The sequence below is a fragment of the Macaca mulatta genome, chromosome 15 (assembly GCF_049350105.2).
Source record: "Macaca mulatta isolate MMU2019108-1 chromosome 15, T2T-MMU8v2.0, whole genome shotgun sequence".
NCBI classification, from domain to species: Eukaryota; Metazoa; Chordata; class Mammalia; order Primates; family Cercopithecidae; genus Macaca; species Macaca mulatta.
The window spans coordinates 36,300,268-36,315,525 of record NC_133420.1 but is presented as its reverse complement, the minus strand read 5'-3'; the positions used below and the strand labels follow the sequence as shown (position 1 = coordinate 36,315,525).

General features: G+C 47.7%; 1 protein-coding gene and 1 long non-coding RNA gene across 9 annotated transcripts in view; both read right to left on the bottom strand.

Moving 5' to 3' along the window:
- Positions 1 to 15,258, bottom strand: part of TTLL11 (tubulin tyrosine ligase like 11) — a 272,684-nt gene that overhangs the window by 65,897 nt on the left and 191,529 nt on the right. The window lies entirely within an intron of this gene.
- LOC144335141 (uncharacterized) overlaps positions 12,694 to 15,258 on the bottom strand; it is a 36,737-nt gene continuing 34,172 nt past the window's right edge. Inside the window, exon 2 of the long non-coding RNA XR_013405604.1 lies at positions 12,694 to 14,523. This is a non-coding gene — a long non-coding RNA (uncharacterized LOC144335141). The remainder of the gene's footprint in view (positions 14,524 to 15,258) is intronic.

The window sequence follows — 15,258 nt, the reverse complement described above, 5'->3', positions numbered from 1 at the left end:
GCCAGACCCCCCGGGTCCTGCCTCTTCACAGTAGCCTCTCCCAACGCCCATTCAAATCAATTATTACCCCACTTGACCGACTCACCCGGTGGGAGCCAAAGGTTTCCATGCCAACAGGAATGTGGTGGGCATCCCAACCCCCAAGAAAGAAAACAAAAGCGACTCTTTTAGTTTCCCTACTAACAAGCATGGAGCTGAAGTCAGAACTGTCTCTTTCTCAGTTGTCATGGCAACATCTACTGACCTACCCCGTCCTGCCAAACACACACACAGGAGAGGGAGAGGGCAAGGGGGATGTGTGGGAGGTGGTGGTCCAGGGATGCGGGGTGACAGAAACGCTCCACAATGCTCAGGAGAGAAGTACAAAAACACCCGCTTTTACAAAAAAAAAAAAAAAAAAAAAAAAGCCACTGGCAAATGCACACCCCTTGCCAGGGAATGGAGAAATTCCAGTTTTTATTGTGTCGTTCCTTTGGCGATTATGAACACATTTAGAGTCTATTCAAAAGGCCAGTTCAAACCAGAAGAGGGAACAATTATTCCTCAGCTATGACACAAAGACAGGGGGCGCTTCACTTGTACCTCTCCTGTCCTGCCAGCATTTGGGAGACTGGGGTTGACGCTACTGTCTGCTGCCTCTCGCCACAGCTCAGGGCACAGTCTACAGGGAAATTTCCCATTCCTGACCTAATGCAGCCTCAACAGCAGCTTGGGAAGAACAAAGCAAGGCACCCACTCTGCAGGCAAGAAAACTGAGTGCCATGACCACAAACCCATGAGTACCCACTTCTGTTTTCTGTTTTCTAGTTTGCTCTCTGCCCCTAGAAGTCTTCACCCAGGACAACACTTGAATTTGCCAAAATGGGATCAATTATTTCCCACACTCTTAGTCTTTGTGTAGCTTTGAAGAATCATTTTCTGGAAGTCCAACGCCTGCCAGAAAAATCCACCCAGAGAGCCCACTTGCATCTCAGCAGTCCAATGTTCCAGGATGAAGATAATACATCCCCTTGAACCTGCTTCTTGCTATTTCCATGTTGTTACTGGCAACTTCATCTCCGCAGTGAGCCAAGCTCAAAACCCTGAAGTCAGCTTCGGATTCTCCCTCTTCCTCAGCCTGGTTTCTGGGGACTTGTACAGAAGTCTTCCACTGTCCCTTTTCCATTTGGAGGCTCTGATTCAAATATTCTGGGGCATCCTAGCAGGTGGAAAGCAGTGAGCAGTGGTTAACCACAAAGGCTGTGGGGTCAGGATGCTGGGGCTCTCGCTGCTTGGACACCTGTGTGCTAAGCACATCCTCTCATTTGATTCTCACCACAACCCTTTGAGGTTAGGATTCTTCTTCATATGATTCCCTGTTTCCATAAGAGACTGTTTCCCAATGAGACACAGAAAAATGGCATAATTTGCCCAAAGTCATCCAGCTTAGAAGTGGCAAATCTGGCTTATGATTCTGGATTGGCTTGACTCAAAACTCTCACTCTGAACCAATATGCACAGCTCCCTCCCACCCAACCACAACTTTTTCTTTCTTTTCTTTTCTTTTCTTTCTTTGAGAGAGGATTTCACTCTGTTGCACATGCTGGAGTGCAATGGTGTGATTATGGCTCACGGCAGCCTCAAACTCCTGGTCTCAAGCAATCCTCTTGCCTCAGCCTCTCAAGTAGCTGGGACTAAAGGCACAGTTCACCACTCCTGGCTAGTTTTGGTATCTTTAGTACAGACAGAGTTTCTCTATATTGTCCAGGATGGCCTCTAACTCCTGGGCTCAAGCAAACCTTCTGCCTTGGACTCCCAAAGTGCTGGGATTATAGGCATGAGCCACTGTGCCCAGCCTATAACTTTCTTAAGAACAGGGCCCATCACTTCATGTTTGCATCTCAGCACTGACACCAGGGCCTGCCTTGCAGCACCTGATGAGTGCCACCTGATCAAAGCTCCATAGCGTGTCTTAGTTTGGAGCTGACCAGCCTGGGTTCCATGCCCTACTGAGACCTCTTCTCCATGTGTGACTTTGGGGAAACCATTAGATAACAGTTGGAAGGCTGCAGTGGGCTGAATACTGTCCCCCAGAAGAGATATCCAAGTCCTAACCCCTGAAACCTGTGAATGTGACCTTTTTTGGAAAAAAGAGTCTTTGCAGATGTAATTAAGGATCCCAAGATCATTCTGGATTTAGAGAGGGCCCTAAATCTAGGGACAGATGTTCTTATAGCAGAGAGGCAGAGGCAGATTTGATGCAGATACACACAGAGGATAGGGCCATGGGAAGCCGAGGGCAGAGGCTGGCGTCATGCTACCTAGCCAAGAGCTATCAAACGCTGGAAGAGACAAGGAAGGATTCTCCTCTAGAGCTTTGGTGGGGGCATGGCCCTGCGGACACCCTGCTCTCAGACTTCTGGCCTCTAGCACTGTGAGAGAAGACATTTGTGTTGTTCTAAGTCATGCAGTTTGAGGTAACTTGTTAGGCAGCCCTAGGAAACTGATGTAAGAGTCCAGTGTCCTTATGTCTGACCTGGGTACACTTGGGGGTTACTGTGAGATCATGTAACTGGAAGCAACTAGAATAGTGCCTGGTGCACAGTAGGCCCTCAGTAGATGCTAGCTGAACAGCACTAAAACATTCTGAGTCAATATCCTGGGAACATCTTTCTCAAGGCATACCTGGCTGACTGCCTCTGTCTACATTCTCAAGCTTGTAAAATGTTTAACTTCAGAACTCACGAGCCAGAAGAAGGAGCCACAGGCAGTGTCTCCTCTGAGCCCAGCTGCGTGGGATGAACGGGCAGCCAGCAGAGATGTTGGTGTCCTTGCGAGGTTGGTAACTAAGTGCTGGCCCATCTCCAGTCCAAGATGATGAGCATGTCACGATGGGTTTCACAAAACATCTGTTTCAGGAACAAGCCTGTTGTTTCAAGCAAGCTCTAGAGATAATAGTATGTTTTTCCTATATACAGCCGAGACATGTTCACTGAAGCTGAATATCTCTAAATGTGACCAATTTCTTAAGTGGCAGAAGCCCATCAAACTCTTTGAGAACATACATGGTATGTGAGCAGCCCAAGCGGCTTCCTTTGCTGCCACAGAGCTAAAGCAACACTCCTTTTGGCTTGCAGGGAGGCGGTGAGAGTGCGTGGAGGTAGTGGTGGCGATTTCTCTGAAATTGGTCCCTCTAAAGGTTATGCTTCATTCTGCAAGGGAGTCAGGTCCCCAGGCTTCATGCATATGGATGGCGGTGGTGGTTGAATGATAACCTGCAATTTCTCTTCCTCGCGTTAATCGACTTGGGTTGGCTACCGAGAATTTGACTGGGAATCGCAATGCCAGTGCACATACCAATGATCCCAGAATCTCAGTTCAGCTTTGCCGGCTTCGACTCAATTCCAGCCTGAGATAAAGCACTAGCGTTGCGTCCCACGTGAGATGAGCAGACCATGCCTTGGCATGAGATAGAGAGACGGCCAGAAGGCCGACCACGGAGAGGAGAGCTGGGACACTTTTCCACAGGTGAGGGGAAACTTGGGCCAATGAAGCAAATGCTTCAAGATCCCCCATGAAGAAAGTACCTCTCCCACAGCAAGCTGTCCCCCATCCTTCCTCCCAGGGGAGGAGTGGGATGTGAGCTCCTTCCCTTGGCACACAGATCAAGCCTGGAATACATCTAGTGTCTGGTGTGCTGCTTGGGAGTCAGGCCTGAACTGCTTGGGGGCCCCCAGGCCCAGTGGGGGTCTGGAGCGAGTCAGCTTCCTGGCCCCGGGAGCCTAGTTAGCCCGAGGCTGCCTTGGCTATTGGAGCCTCCACTCTTAATCCCTCTTTGCTCACCCAGGTGGGACACTGGCCTGCAGCCTTGGCCAGGGTCCCCTCTCCAGTTCCTGGCTCTATCCCCCTCCTCTTCCTCACCAGAGTGCTGCTGGGATCCCAGGATGCCACAGGGTTAAGCCCATCCTGGCTGACCGAGAAGGTTCCAAGGCCAAGTCTATATAGCTCGGAAGGCAGTGGTTCTGGTATAACCTCCCCTAATTATCCTGTGTCCTGCAGACTGCTCCCAGAGAGCACAGGGCAAAGGAGTCAACACATTTGAAGAGGAAAAAGCTTCAAGCCATAGAGACCAGCAAGTTCAAGGTCCTCATTCTGCATGTAGACAAGTTCTGGAGATGGGAGGTGTGGCTTGTTCAAGGTTTCCTGGCACTTAGGTTTTAGGGCTCAGGAAAGAACCCAGGTTTCTGCAGTCTTAGTGTAGTTTGCTGTGACAATGTCCTTGGCTCTTCTTTGGGCCAGTATCAGTTCTTTGCAGACAGGGGCTGTGTCCGACTCATTTCTGACTCTCTAGCAACAGCAAGGGGCCAGGCCTGGAGCAGAGAATCAGTCAATGTTACTTAGACTTGGCTGAATCAGACCGCTTTGTAAAACGAATAAATCAGACACAGACACATTACTGAAGCCTGCACAAAGGTATGGCTTCAGGATCTTCAAATACCTCAACTACGAGCAGGGAGGTGCTATTTCTGCCTATAAAATGGCATGGAAGTAGAAAAAGATTTCATGTCACTATGTGAATTTTTCCTTGCATAACTGTGATCCTGTGTCCACACAGTAACAGTCACTATGGGCTGGAGGTTGTGGCTGACAGGCAGGCACTGGACTGGGGGCCTCGGACACAGGTCTGATTTAGTCCTGCTCTCAACCCTGCCAGGCAGGAACTATCAGCCCAGATAGCTCCTGATAATAGGTAGAAACTGAGACTTAAGCCGGTTCAGTGCTTTGCCCAAGGACACACAGCTCCCAAGTGCTAGAGCATGGATTTTAGTCCAGGTCTGTGCTGTTTTTACCTGGATTGGGTTGTTCTGACATTAGAATAGTAATAGTAACTAATACATCGTGAGTTTACTCTGTGGCAGGCAAGTTAGGTGCATGGATTCATTTAATTCTCACAACAACCCTATGAGGTATCTCTACTTTACAGACAGGGGAAAAATAGGCCCAGAGAATTTAAGTAATTTTACCAAGTCATCAAAGCCAGCCTAGAAGACAGGGAGAGAGTAGTGAGAGACAGAGAGAGCTCAGAATAAGAGGCTGGAGGTGCACAAGGAGCTCCGGAGTTGGGCTGGATTTGCTCGCTATGTGATTTTGGGCAAATTACTTGGAATACTTTTTTAATTTTTGGAAAAATATATATAACATACAATTTACCATTTTAACTATTTCAAGTGTGTAATTCAGCAGCATCATGTACATTCATTGCTGTGCAACCATCATTACCTTCCATCTCCAGAACTTTTCTCATCTTTCTCCACTGAAACTCTTTCCCTATCAAACAATAACTCTCAACTCCCCCACATCATCCCCAGCAACCACCACTCTACTTTCTGACTCTGAATTTGACTACTCTTGGTGCCTCTTACAAGTGGAATCATGGCCGGGCGCAGTCACTCACGCCTGTAATCCCAGCACTTTGGGAGGCCGAGATGGGTGGATCACGAGGTCAGGAGTTTGAGACCAGCCTGGCCAACATGGTGAAACACTGTGTCTACTAAAATACAAAAACTAGCAGGGCGTGCAGACGTTTGCCTGTAATCCCAGCTACTCTGAAGGCTGAGGCAGGAGAATCGCTTGAACTCGGGAGGTAGAGGTTGTAGTGAGCCAAGATTGTACCACTGCACTCCAGCCTGGGCAACAGAGCAAGACTCCATCTTGGGGACGGGAGAAAGTGGACTCATATAGTGTTTGTCCTTCTGTGTATCTGGCTTATTTCACTTAACATAATGTCCTAAGGGTTCATCAATGCTGTAGCACGTGTCAGAATATCCTTCCTTTTAAAGGTGGAGTCTGTTTATTCTTTCATTCATTCATGGACATTGTGAATAATGCTGCTATGAACAAGGTGTACATGGGCAAGTTACTTTCAGTTAGTCATTTTTCTACTCCAATTCTGAGCCTCCAGCTTTGTTCCTGACTCAGAGGAGGGATTCCCCATCCATCCAGCACCTCGGCCAGAAACCAGAGAGAAGAGATTCATTCTCCCTCTCCCCTCACAAGCAAAGAGCCAGCCAAGTCCTATCCCTCCTGTCACTGCAGTTCACACACATCTCTGCCATCACTTGTCACCTCATCATGGGTCACCTGAACTTCAACAGCCTCTTCACCAGTTTCCTGGCTCGCAACCTCCGCTTCCAATGTGTCCTTCATGTCATAGCCAAAACCCAAGCCTGTCCCTGGCTCACTCCCTCATTTCCTTCAAGTGTGTGTCCAAGTGTGCCCTTCTCAGGCAGGCCTCCCCTGACCATTCTGCTTACGAGTGCAGCCCACACTCTTCCCAGCCCTCCAGAGCTCTCCCTGCTTAATTTTCTTCATAGCGCCCATCCCCAATCATCACAGTATAGATTTTACTCATTTATTTTGTATATTTTCCATCTCCCGTTCTCTCATCCACCACCCCCCATAAATAACGGCACTTCACAAAGGCAGGGATTGTTGACCGTTTTGTGCATTGCTGACTCCTCCATCCTGGTCCTAAGTAAGTGCTCAATAAACAGTGACTGGGTGCACGAATGCATGAATGACTGGCTCCTCTCTGCCTGCAGGGTGAAGTCTAAACTCTCTGGCCTGGTCAAGCCCTTCCATGCTTTGACTTTGGGTCCCTCTCTGGCCCCATCTCAGACCACAGGTCTATTTAAGCTCCAGTCACACTGCCCTGCCTGCCAAGTCCTCCCGCTGTCTGATAGAAAAAGACCCTAAGCCTTTGCACGAACCTGGCCTCTGCCTGGAACGTCATTCCTTCCGCCTTGCCCCACCCTTCTGCTGGCTTGTGGGGCCCCCTTCACTAGGCTCCCATGACACCCTGTTTTTAACCCCTTTTGAAGCCCCTTTCACGATGTATTACAATTGTCCTTGAACTCATCTCTACCTGTTCTAAACTGCCAGCTCCACCAGGGCAGGAAGACCTCGCTCACACTGGGATTCTCAGCGCCATTCACTGAGCACATCATAGCTGCACAGAAAGTATCCACTGAAAAACACGAGCAACCTCGTGAGTCTCCACTGCTTCAACCTGAAACAATGGCAATGTCAGTCCTGCAGGGTTGCCCGAGGATCAGAGATCACATACGATATGTCCAACATCTGCCACCGTGCCTGGCACAGGGCAGGCATTTAACACCTAGCAGTACAGTGCTAGCCTCTGATGCAACAGCGGGATCACAACGATTTAGGAAGATCTGCTGCCTTTGTTTAGAAGCCACCAGCTGAAGTCCTTCCATAATTTGTCATCTCTGGGGCCACGCTGGTAAGTGTTGGCCCCAGAAAGAATTCCTGTCCCTTCCTGTCTTATCCATCACATTTGGCAGCATGCCCACTGAGCACAGAAAACGTCCAAGTTCACTTTCTTCTCAGAACTGACTGTATCTATAATCATCGTGTCACGGAATTGAGACTTCCAGGGATTTCAAGGACCAACTGTGCTGATCCCTCATTTTACACCTGAGGATACAGGCTCAGAGAGGTTGTCTAACTTGCTCACAGTCACTCAGTCAGCTAGGAATTTCACCTTCCCTTTCCTTTATGCACAATTTCAATTCTCTCTGGTTGAACCTGTTGGACTCTAAAGGATTTAAGGGTTTAGTCTAAAATTCTCACCTGGGCTAAATCCTGACCATTATCATCACTATATATATATTTTATATGTATATGAGCTATATATATATGAGCTATATATATGAGCTATATATATGAGATATCACTATAAAACCTATAGATAGGTTATATATTTACATATAAAATTATATTATAATATAATATAAAACCTATCTATAGATTTTATATATAAATATATGTCTAAAAAATATAAGATATATATAAACCTATATATAAGCTACATATGTAGTGATAATATCTATTGATTATGAAAGTTAAAAATGTCTCCTTCTACCTTCATATATATATATACACACACACACACACACACACACATATATGTATATATATAAAATCTTCCAATCAGCAGCATCAAGTTCATTTTAGACATTGGAAACTCTTACTGGGAAACTGTATTCGTTCATTTTCATGCTTCTGATAAAAACATACCTAAGACAGAGGACAAATAGGTTTAATGGACTCACAGTTCCACGTGGCTGGGGATGGCTCACAATCATGGCGGAAGGCAAAAGGCACTACTTAAGTGGCAGCAGCAAGAGAGAAGGAGAGCCAAGTGAAAGGGGACCCCCCAATAAAACCATCAGATTTCGTGAGACTTGTTCACTACCACAAGAACTGTCTGGGGGAAACCGCCCCCATGATTCAACTATCTCCCACTGGGTCCCTTCCACAACATGTGGGAGTTATGGGAGCTACAATTCAAGATGAGATTTGGGTAGGGACACAGAGCCAAACCATATCAAGAACCTCTTCTGCAACCCAAACAGAAGAAATTTTACTCTTACTGTTACCCTGAATGAATGACCTGCCATCCACAGACGGATGGCAATGTCCCGCCACATTCTCCATGGAAGAGAAGCTCCTCCCTGGAAAATACCTCTGCCTGCCCGGAAGTGAGGTCCCCTTTGTTGTGGCCACTGGGAGTTCCGCTGCTGGACTGCTTTGAGAGGTGGGAGTTCCGCTGCTGGACTGCTTTGAGAGGTGGGAGTTCCGCTGCTGGACTGCTTTGAGAGGGGAAGGAGGCCACTGTGGGAGCAGTGTCAGGTCTGACACTCAGAGGGGTTGCCGAAGGATCAGGAAGGCCGTGAGGGGTGGCCCCAGTTGGAAGTGAACCCAGAACTCCTCCTCACTGGGAAGGGAGCTCTGCGTCATCAGCCACCACCTACAGACTAATTCACAACCTCTGGTCCCAGAGGAAATCATTAGTTCTAATTATTATTATTAGGCATAATAACTAATTAGTAAAAATAGCTACCATTTACCGAGTGCCAACTTATGCCTGATACTTAATGCATATTATTTCTTTTTTCCTATTTTATGCCTTAAAGTTTATTTCCTATTTTCCTAATTATAAAGTCAATATATGTTCACGTAAAAAAAAAAAAAAAGTTAAATATACCAAAAAGCAGACAAAGGGGGAAAAATCACAGTTTATTCCACCACATACCTATGACCATTGTTAACATGTTGGTGTTTTATTTCCACAATTTCTTCTCTGTTTGTCTGTCTCTCTAGGCTTCTCCACGCATGCATATGTGTGTGTGTGAGGGGGGCCATGTGAGATCTAACATAGTTGTGACCATACTTTTACAAAAAATTACCTCTAACTTCTACAACAATCCTCTGAGTTGGGTACTATTATCCCCATTTTACAGATGAGAAACCTGAGGCTCAGAGAAGACGAGTAATTTGCCCAGTGTCCCACAGCAGGTTTATGGCAGGACAGGGACTCATGTCAAGTCTTTCTGTTATCAAAACATGTCCTTTTCCCCACTCTGCCACGTTCCTTCCCACTTAGCAAGGAAGAACTGGGGATAGTTTAATTACCTCTACTTCTGCTATCCCATTCCTCTGCCTGTATCTGCTGGACCACATCCCACTGAGAGATGTAGGTAAGGGAGACAAAGATTATCCCACTTACATCTACTCAATGGGCAATATCTAAGGATGGAAAGCTTTGAAAGCTTAAGCTTAGATGGAGACATTCTGTCAGAAACTGGAGGCAATCTGTGTTTTCTGTGCATACAGATATCTGGAAAACTGAAATCAGAAAGCACAATGAACTATTTTTTGCAAGCCGTTTTGCATGAGAAAAATATAAGTATTATTGGCAGAGCAGCTGCAGGATGGCCTCCAAAGCTCTAAGGGGCTGGGCCACCTTGAGCCACACCTGTGGGGAGGAAGCAATGAGCACCTGGATTCCATGTTTCACCAAATGTTTGAGTAAAGCCTTGAGTACTAAGTGTCTTCATGTTGGTACCAAGCAGATAAACATGTGGCATCTCTCTCCTATATGCCAAGCACTGGGCACAGGGTCTATAAAATAAATAAGACAGTGTCCCTGCCTGCAAGGAGCTTACAGCCTGGTGCAGGAGACCCCTAAAAGAAGAGACTTACACAAGGATGTAGGAAGTGCTGAGATGGAGACACAGAAACCCTTCTGGAGAAATAGAAATGCTTTTACACTGTTGGTGGGAGTGTAAATTAGTTTAACCATTGTGGAAGACAGTGTGGTGATTCCTCAGGGATCTGGAACCAGAAATACCATTTGACCCAGCAATCTCACTACTGGGTACATACCCAAAGGATTATAAATCATTCTACTATAAAGACACATGCACACGTATGTTTATTGCAGCACTAGTCACAATAGCAAAGACTTGGAACCAACCCAAATTCCCATCAATGATAGACTGGATAAAGAAAATGTGGCACATATACACCATGGAATACTATGCAGCCATAAAAAAGGAAGAGTTCATGTCCTTCGCAGAGATATGGATGAAGCTGGAAACCATCATTCTCAGCAAACTAACACAGGAACAGAAAACCAAACACCACATGTTCTCACTCATAAGTGGGAGTTGAACAATGAGAACACATGAACACAGGGAGGGGAACATCACACACCAGGGCCTGTAGTGGGGTGGGGACTAGGGGAGGGATAGCATTAGGAGAAACACCTAATGTAGATGATGGGTTGACAGGTGCAGCAAACCACCATGGCACGTGTATACCTATGTGACAAACCTGCACCTTCTGCACGTGTATCCCAGAACTTAAAGTATAATTTTTTTAAAAAAAGGTTAAAAAATTGGACCCTCAAGGTCCAATTCCTGAAAACGTTAACATGGGAGAATTCATGGTTGAGAAGAAACATCAGTGGGGGTCAGGGGAGGTAGGACCAACGACAGGAAAAACTGATTAAAGCCTTTTTAGCCAAGTCCTATACTCGTTTAAATGAAACGATAAAGACAGAGGACTAAATAAAGATATATCTTTATCTTACATGTCTTAAATGTAGTAACAATGAGCTGCCACACTTCACTCCCTACAGAGTTTTCAGAATCCTTCTCTCTTTCATCTTGAAAAGATGTCTGGAACGTTTTGCTTTGCTGCAGATAATGTTCACAATGAACCTCATTTGTGTGTGTGTGTCTGTGTGAGCTATGTTTGTGTGTGTATTTGTGGGGCTGTGTTTGTGTGTGTGTGTGCACATAGCTGTGTTTGTGTGACTGTGTGCATGTGTCTGTGTGTGTATTTGTGTGATGTGTGTGGTTATATGATTGTGCGTTTGTGTGACTGTGTGGTGTGTGTGTGTCTGTGCATGTTTGTGTGGTTGTGTGAATGTGTGGTTGTATGAGTGTTAGTGTGTGTGTGGTTGTGTGTAGTTTTGTGTGTATGACTGTGACTGTGTGTGGCTGTAACTGTGTGTCTGTGTTCGGTTGTGCATGTGTGTGTCTGTGTGGGTTGTTTGTGTGACTGTGTGTGGTTGTATGTGTGTCTGTGTGAACATGTGGTCATGTGTGCTTGTGTCTGTATGTGTGTATGTGTGGTTGTGTGTGGTTGTGCCTGTGTGAATGTGTGGGTTTGTGTGACTGTGGGTGATTGTATCTGTGTGCATCCGTGTGTTTGTGTGTGTGGTTGTGTGTGTTTGTGTGACTGTGTATGATTGTATCTGTGTGCATCCGTGTGTGGTTGTGTGTGTATGTGTGGGTGTGTGTGTGTGTGGATGTGTTTGTGTGTGTCTGTGTGTGAATGTGTGGGTGTTTGTGTGTCTGTGGATGTGTGGATGTGTTTTGTGTGTTTGTGTGTGTGGATGTGTGGATGTGTTTTGTGTGTTTGTGAGTGTGTGTGAATGTGTGGGTGTGTTTTGTGTGTTTGTGTCTGTGTCAGGGTTTTGTGTGTGTGTGGGGGGTGTTTTGTGTGCATGTGTGGGTGTGTTTTATGTGTTTGTGAGTGTGTGTTTGTGTGGGTGTTTTGTGTGTGGGTGTGTGTGTTTATGTGTGGGTGTTTTTTTGTGTGTGGATGTGTGGGTGTGTGTGTGTGTGTGGATGTGTTTTTGTGTCTGAATGTTTGTGTGTGGATGTGTGGGGGTGTGTGTGAGTGTGTGGGTGTGTTTGTATTTGTGAGTGTGTCTGTGTGTGGTATGTGGATGTGTATTGTGTGTCTGTGTGTGGATGTTTTGTGTGTGTGTGTGGGCGTTTTGTGTGTGTGTGAATGTGGTTGTATGGATTTGTATGACGGTGTGATTTATGTGTATGTTCGTCTGTGTGTGTGTGTGGATGTATGGGTGTGTGTGTGGATGTGTAGGTGTTTTGTGTGTTTGTGGGTGTGTTGTGAGTGTGCGTATGTGTGGGTGTATTTGTGTGTGGGTGTGTTTTGTGTATGTGTGTGGATGTGTGGCTGTGTGTGTGTCTGTATGGGTGTGTGTGTGGATGTGTGGGTGTGGGTGTGAGTGTGCATCTGTGTGTGTTTTGTGTGTTTGGGAGTGTCTGTGTGTGTGGATGTGTGGGTGTGTGTTTGTGAATGCGTCTGTGTGGATGTGTGGGTGTGTTTTGTGTGTTTGTGGATGTGTGGATGTGTGGTTGTGTGTGGGTGGGTTTGTGTGACTGTGTGTCATTGTATCTGTGTGTGTCTGTTTGTGTGGATTTGTGGGGGTGTGTGTGTGTGTGGACGTGTGGGTGTGGGTATTTGTGTGTATCTGTGGTGGGTGTCGTGTGTGTGTGTGTATGTGTGTGGTTGTGTGTGTGTCTGTATGAATGTGTGGTTGTATAGGTTTGTGTGACTGTGTGTCATTGTATCTGTATGTGTCCGTTTGGTTGTGTGTGCTCCGCCATCTACAGGTTCTGTTATCTCTAACTGAATAACCAGGAGTTGTTGAATCCTGCCTCTGGCTCCCACCCAAGAGCCGAATGCTGGGAATGCATCCACCTTGGTCCAGTGCAGCAGGTATCTGGAAAGAATAGACACATTCCTTACGGCGCCCACCACGGACTCCCCTTTCCAGGGCTAGGTGGCTTTAGCCTAGAGTTCCCAACTGTGGGCCAGGAACCCACCCCTCAGCCCTTCACTTTTAGTCACCTTCCTCTTGACATGCCTGGAGGTCAGTTCCACAGCCCCGGCCGCAGCCCTCAGCTCTCCCATCTCACACACAGTCTTGGTGCCCAACCTCTTCGGTGTCACTTTCTCTCCTACCTCTTCCCTCTCATGTCCCCACTCCAAGGCCCTTTTTCTCCTGGAAGTCGGGACATGATTCAGAACTCACTTCTCCCGGGTCGAGACATGAGTCAGGACTCACGCCTCTGGGTCCGAGGTTGCACAGATGGGCGTACAGGAGGCCATCTGCAGGTGCCTGAACGTCAGTGCGTGGTCCCGGCGGGGGGCGGGGGGCAGCGGCAGGGATGACTATGCAGACCCCGGCCCTGAGGCAGGAGGAAGCACCTCCTCCACCCGCCGCAAGAGAAACAGGCGTTCCAGGCGAGATCATTTCGGAAACGTTGCTCTGGCTAGCCTGGGAATGGGGCTCTGTTTGTGGGTGTCATGGCCATCCCACGCCAAAAGAAAAACGCGTACAGGGATCTGAGGCACGAACCAACCGCGCACTACAGACCACGGCCTCGAGTCAGCTGTAGGTCTTTTCTTTATGACCGCTTCCCAAACTGGCTCTGTAAAGTCAATGTCAACCAATCACCTATTCCACAAATTTGATTCAGGCCACATTAATTTGCGTTTGACCTAACAGTCTAGCAGTGAATAGACTTATTAAGGAAACCTGAATGACTAAGAATGTCAGCCAGCCAGCCATGCCCACACAGGAAAAGATCAAAAGGGGGACCTTTGTGAGGGAAGGCATGGCTCACCCCCACACAGAGGCTATGTGCTTGCAGTAGTTTTTTTCCAGTTATGAAAAAATAAAACCATACTGGTTTTCCACAGCTGATATCCACTGGGTGCTTTTAGACTTCATAACAAGACTGCCAGGCAGGACACTGAGGCCCGGAGAGGTTAAGTACCTCACTTGAGATCACATAGCTAGCACGCGGTAGAACTGAGGCTCAAACCTGAGCAGGCTGAGCCGCTCTTCGCTGTTGCCTCTTTTGGGGACTGCGGTCATTCTTTAGGTCCTGTCTTCAGCTCATTTTTCTCTCTCTTCTCTCCAGATACTCAGCCTCATCAGTGCTCCGACCATCACCTCTGCGATGACTCCAGATTGATCTAATTTTCCCTTCTCACCAGGCTTCCAGCCCACTCTTCAAGTCCCTGCTGAATGTTGCCTCTTGGCTACCCCCACATCCCACAAGCCCACCTTCCCAGGCGTTTCCCTCCAGACACACACACACACACACACACACACACACACACACACACACGAAGTCTCCAGCTGCCCCTGGAAGGTGTTCTTAATTGCAGGAGAGCCCTTAAGGCCACCTCCTCAGGGAAGCTTTCTCTGCCCATGTCTCCACTCTGATGCATCCCTGGGTACTCAGTTTCCCCTTGGTCCTGACTGTACCGGGCACAGCCTCTGCTGCTGTGTTTTCCCTCATTTCACTGCATTTCTCCCCATCAAATGAATGTTTTTCCTTTCTCTCCCTTCTCTTTTGTCCTCTCCGTCCCTTCCCTCTTTTTCTTCTAGCCTCAGCCTCCCAAGTAGCTGGGACTACAGGCACCTGCCACCACACCTGGCTTTTTGTTTGTTTGTTTAAGTAGAGACGGGATTTCACCATGTTGGCCAGGCTGGTCTTGAGCTCCTGACCTCAAGTGACCTGCCTCAGCCTGCCAAAGTGCTGGGATTACAGGCATGAGCCACCATGCCTGGCTCCATTCTTCCATTCTTAAAATCTGCAGTCACCACTCCCACCCCCACAGACAGAAGAGCCGGGAAGCTAGAAAGGGAGAGATGGTGCTTGAGAAAAAACGAGGCCGGGGAACCCTGTTCTAAGTGAGGGGCCAGGAGGCACGGCTGCTGCCTCTTTAGCCCTGAAAAGGGGATGTGGGGGCTTCAGGCAGATGGGGTAACCCCACTGGCTGCAATGGGGATAGCAGAGGTGGCTGAAGTGGAACAGGGAGCCAGGGCAGGAAACCATAGGCCCAAGGGAATGACAGGCCTGAGAGGGTGGGGCAGGACCAGGCCTGGAAGGCAAAGTGGCTGCCAGCGTGGGGGGTCCTAACCCTCCCATCACGGAGCAACCCAAGGTCAAGTGCTTGATGGCCATGTGTCCACCGATGGGCCAGGCACGGTGGGCTGCCTGGGCATGGCACTTAATGGGAGTAGGTCACTCTGGCCATCCCCAGCAGTGCAGCCTCAAACCTCGGGGATCAAGCAAT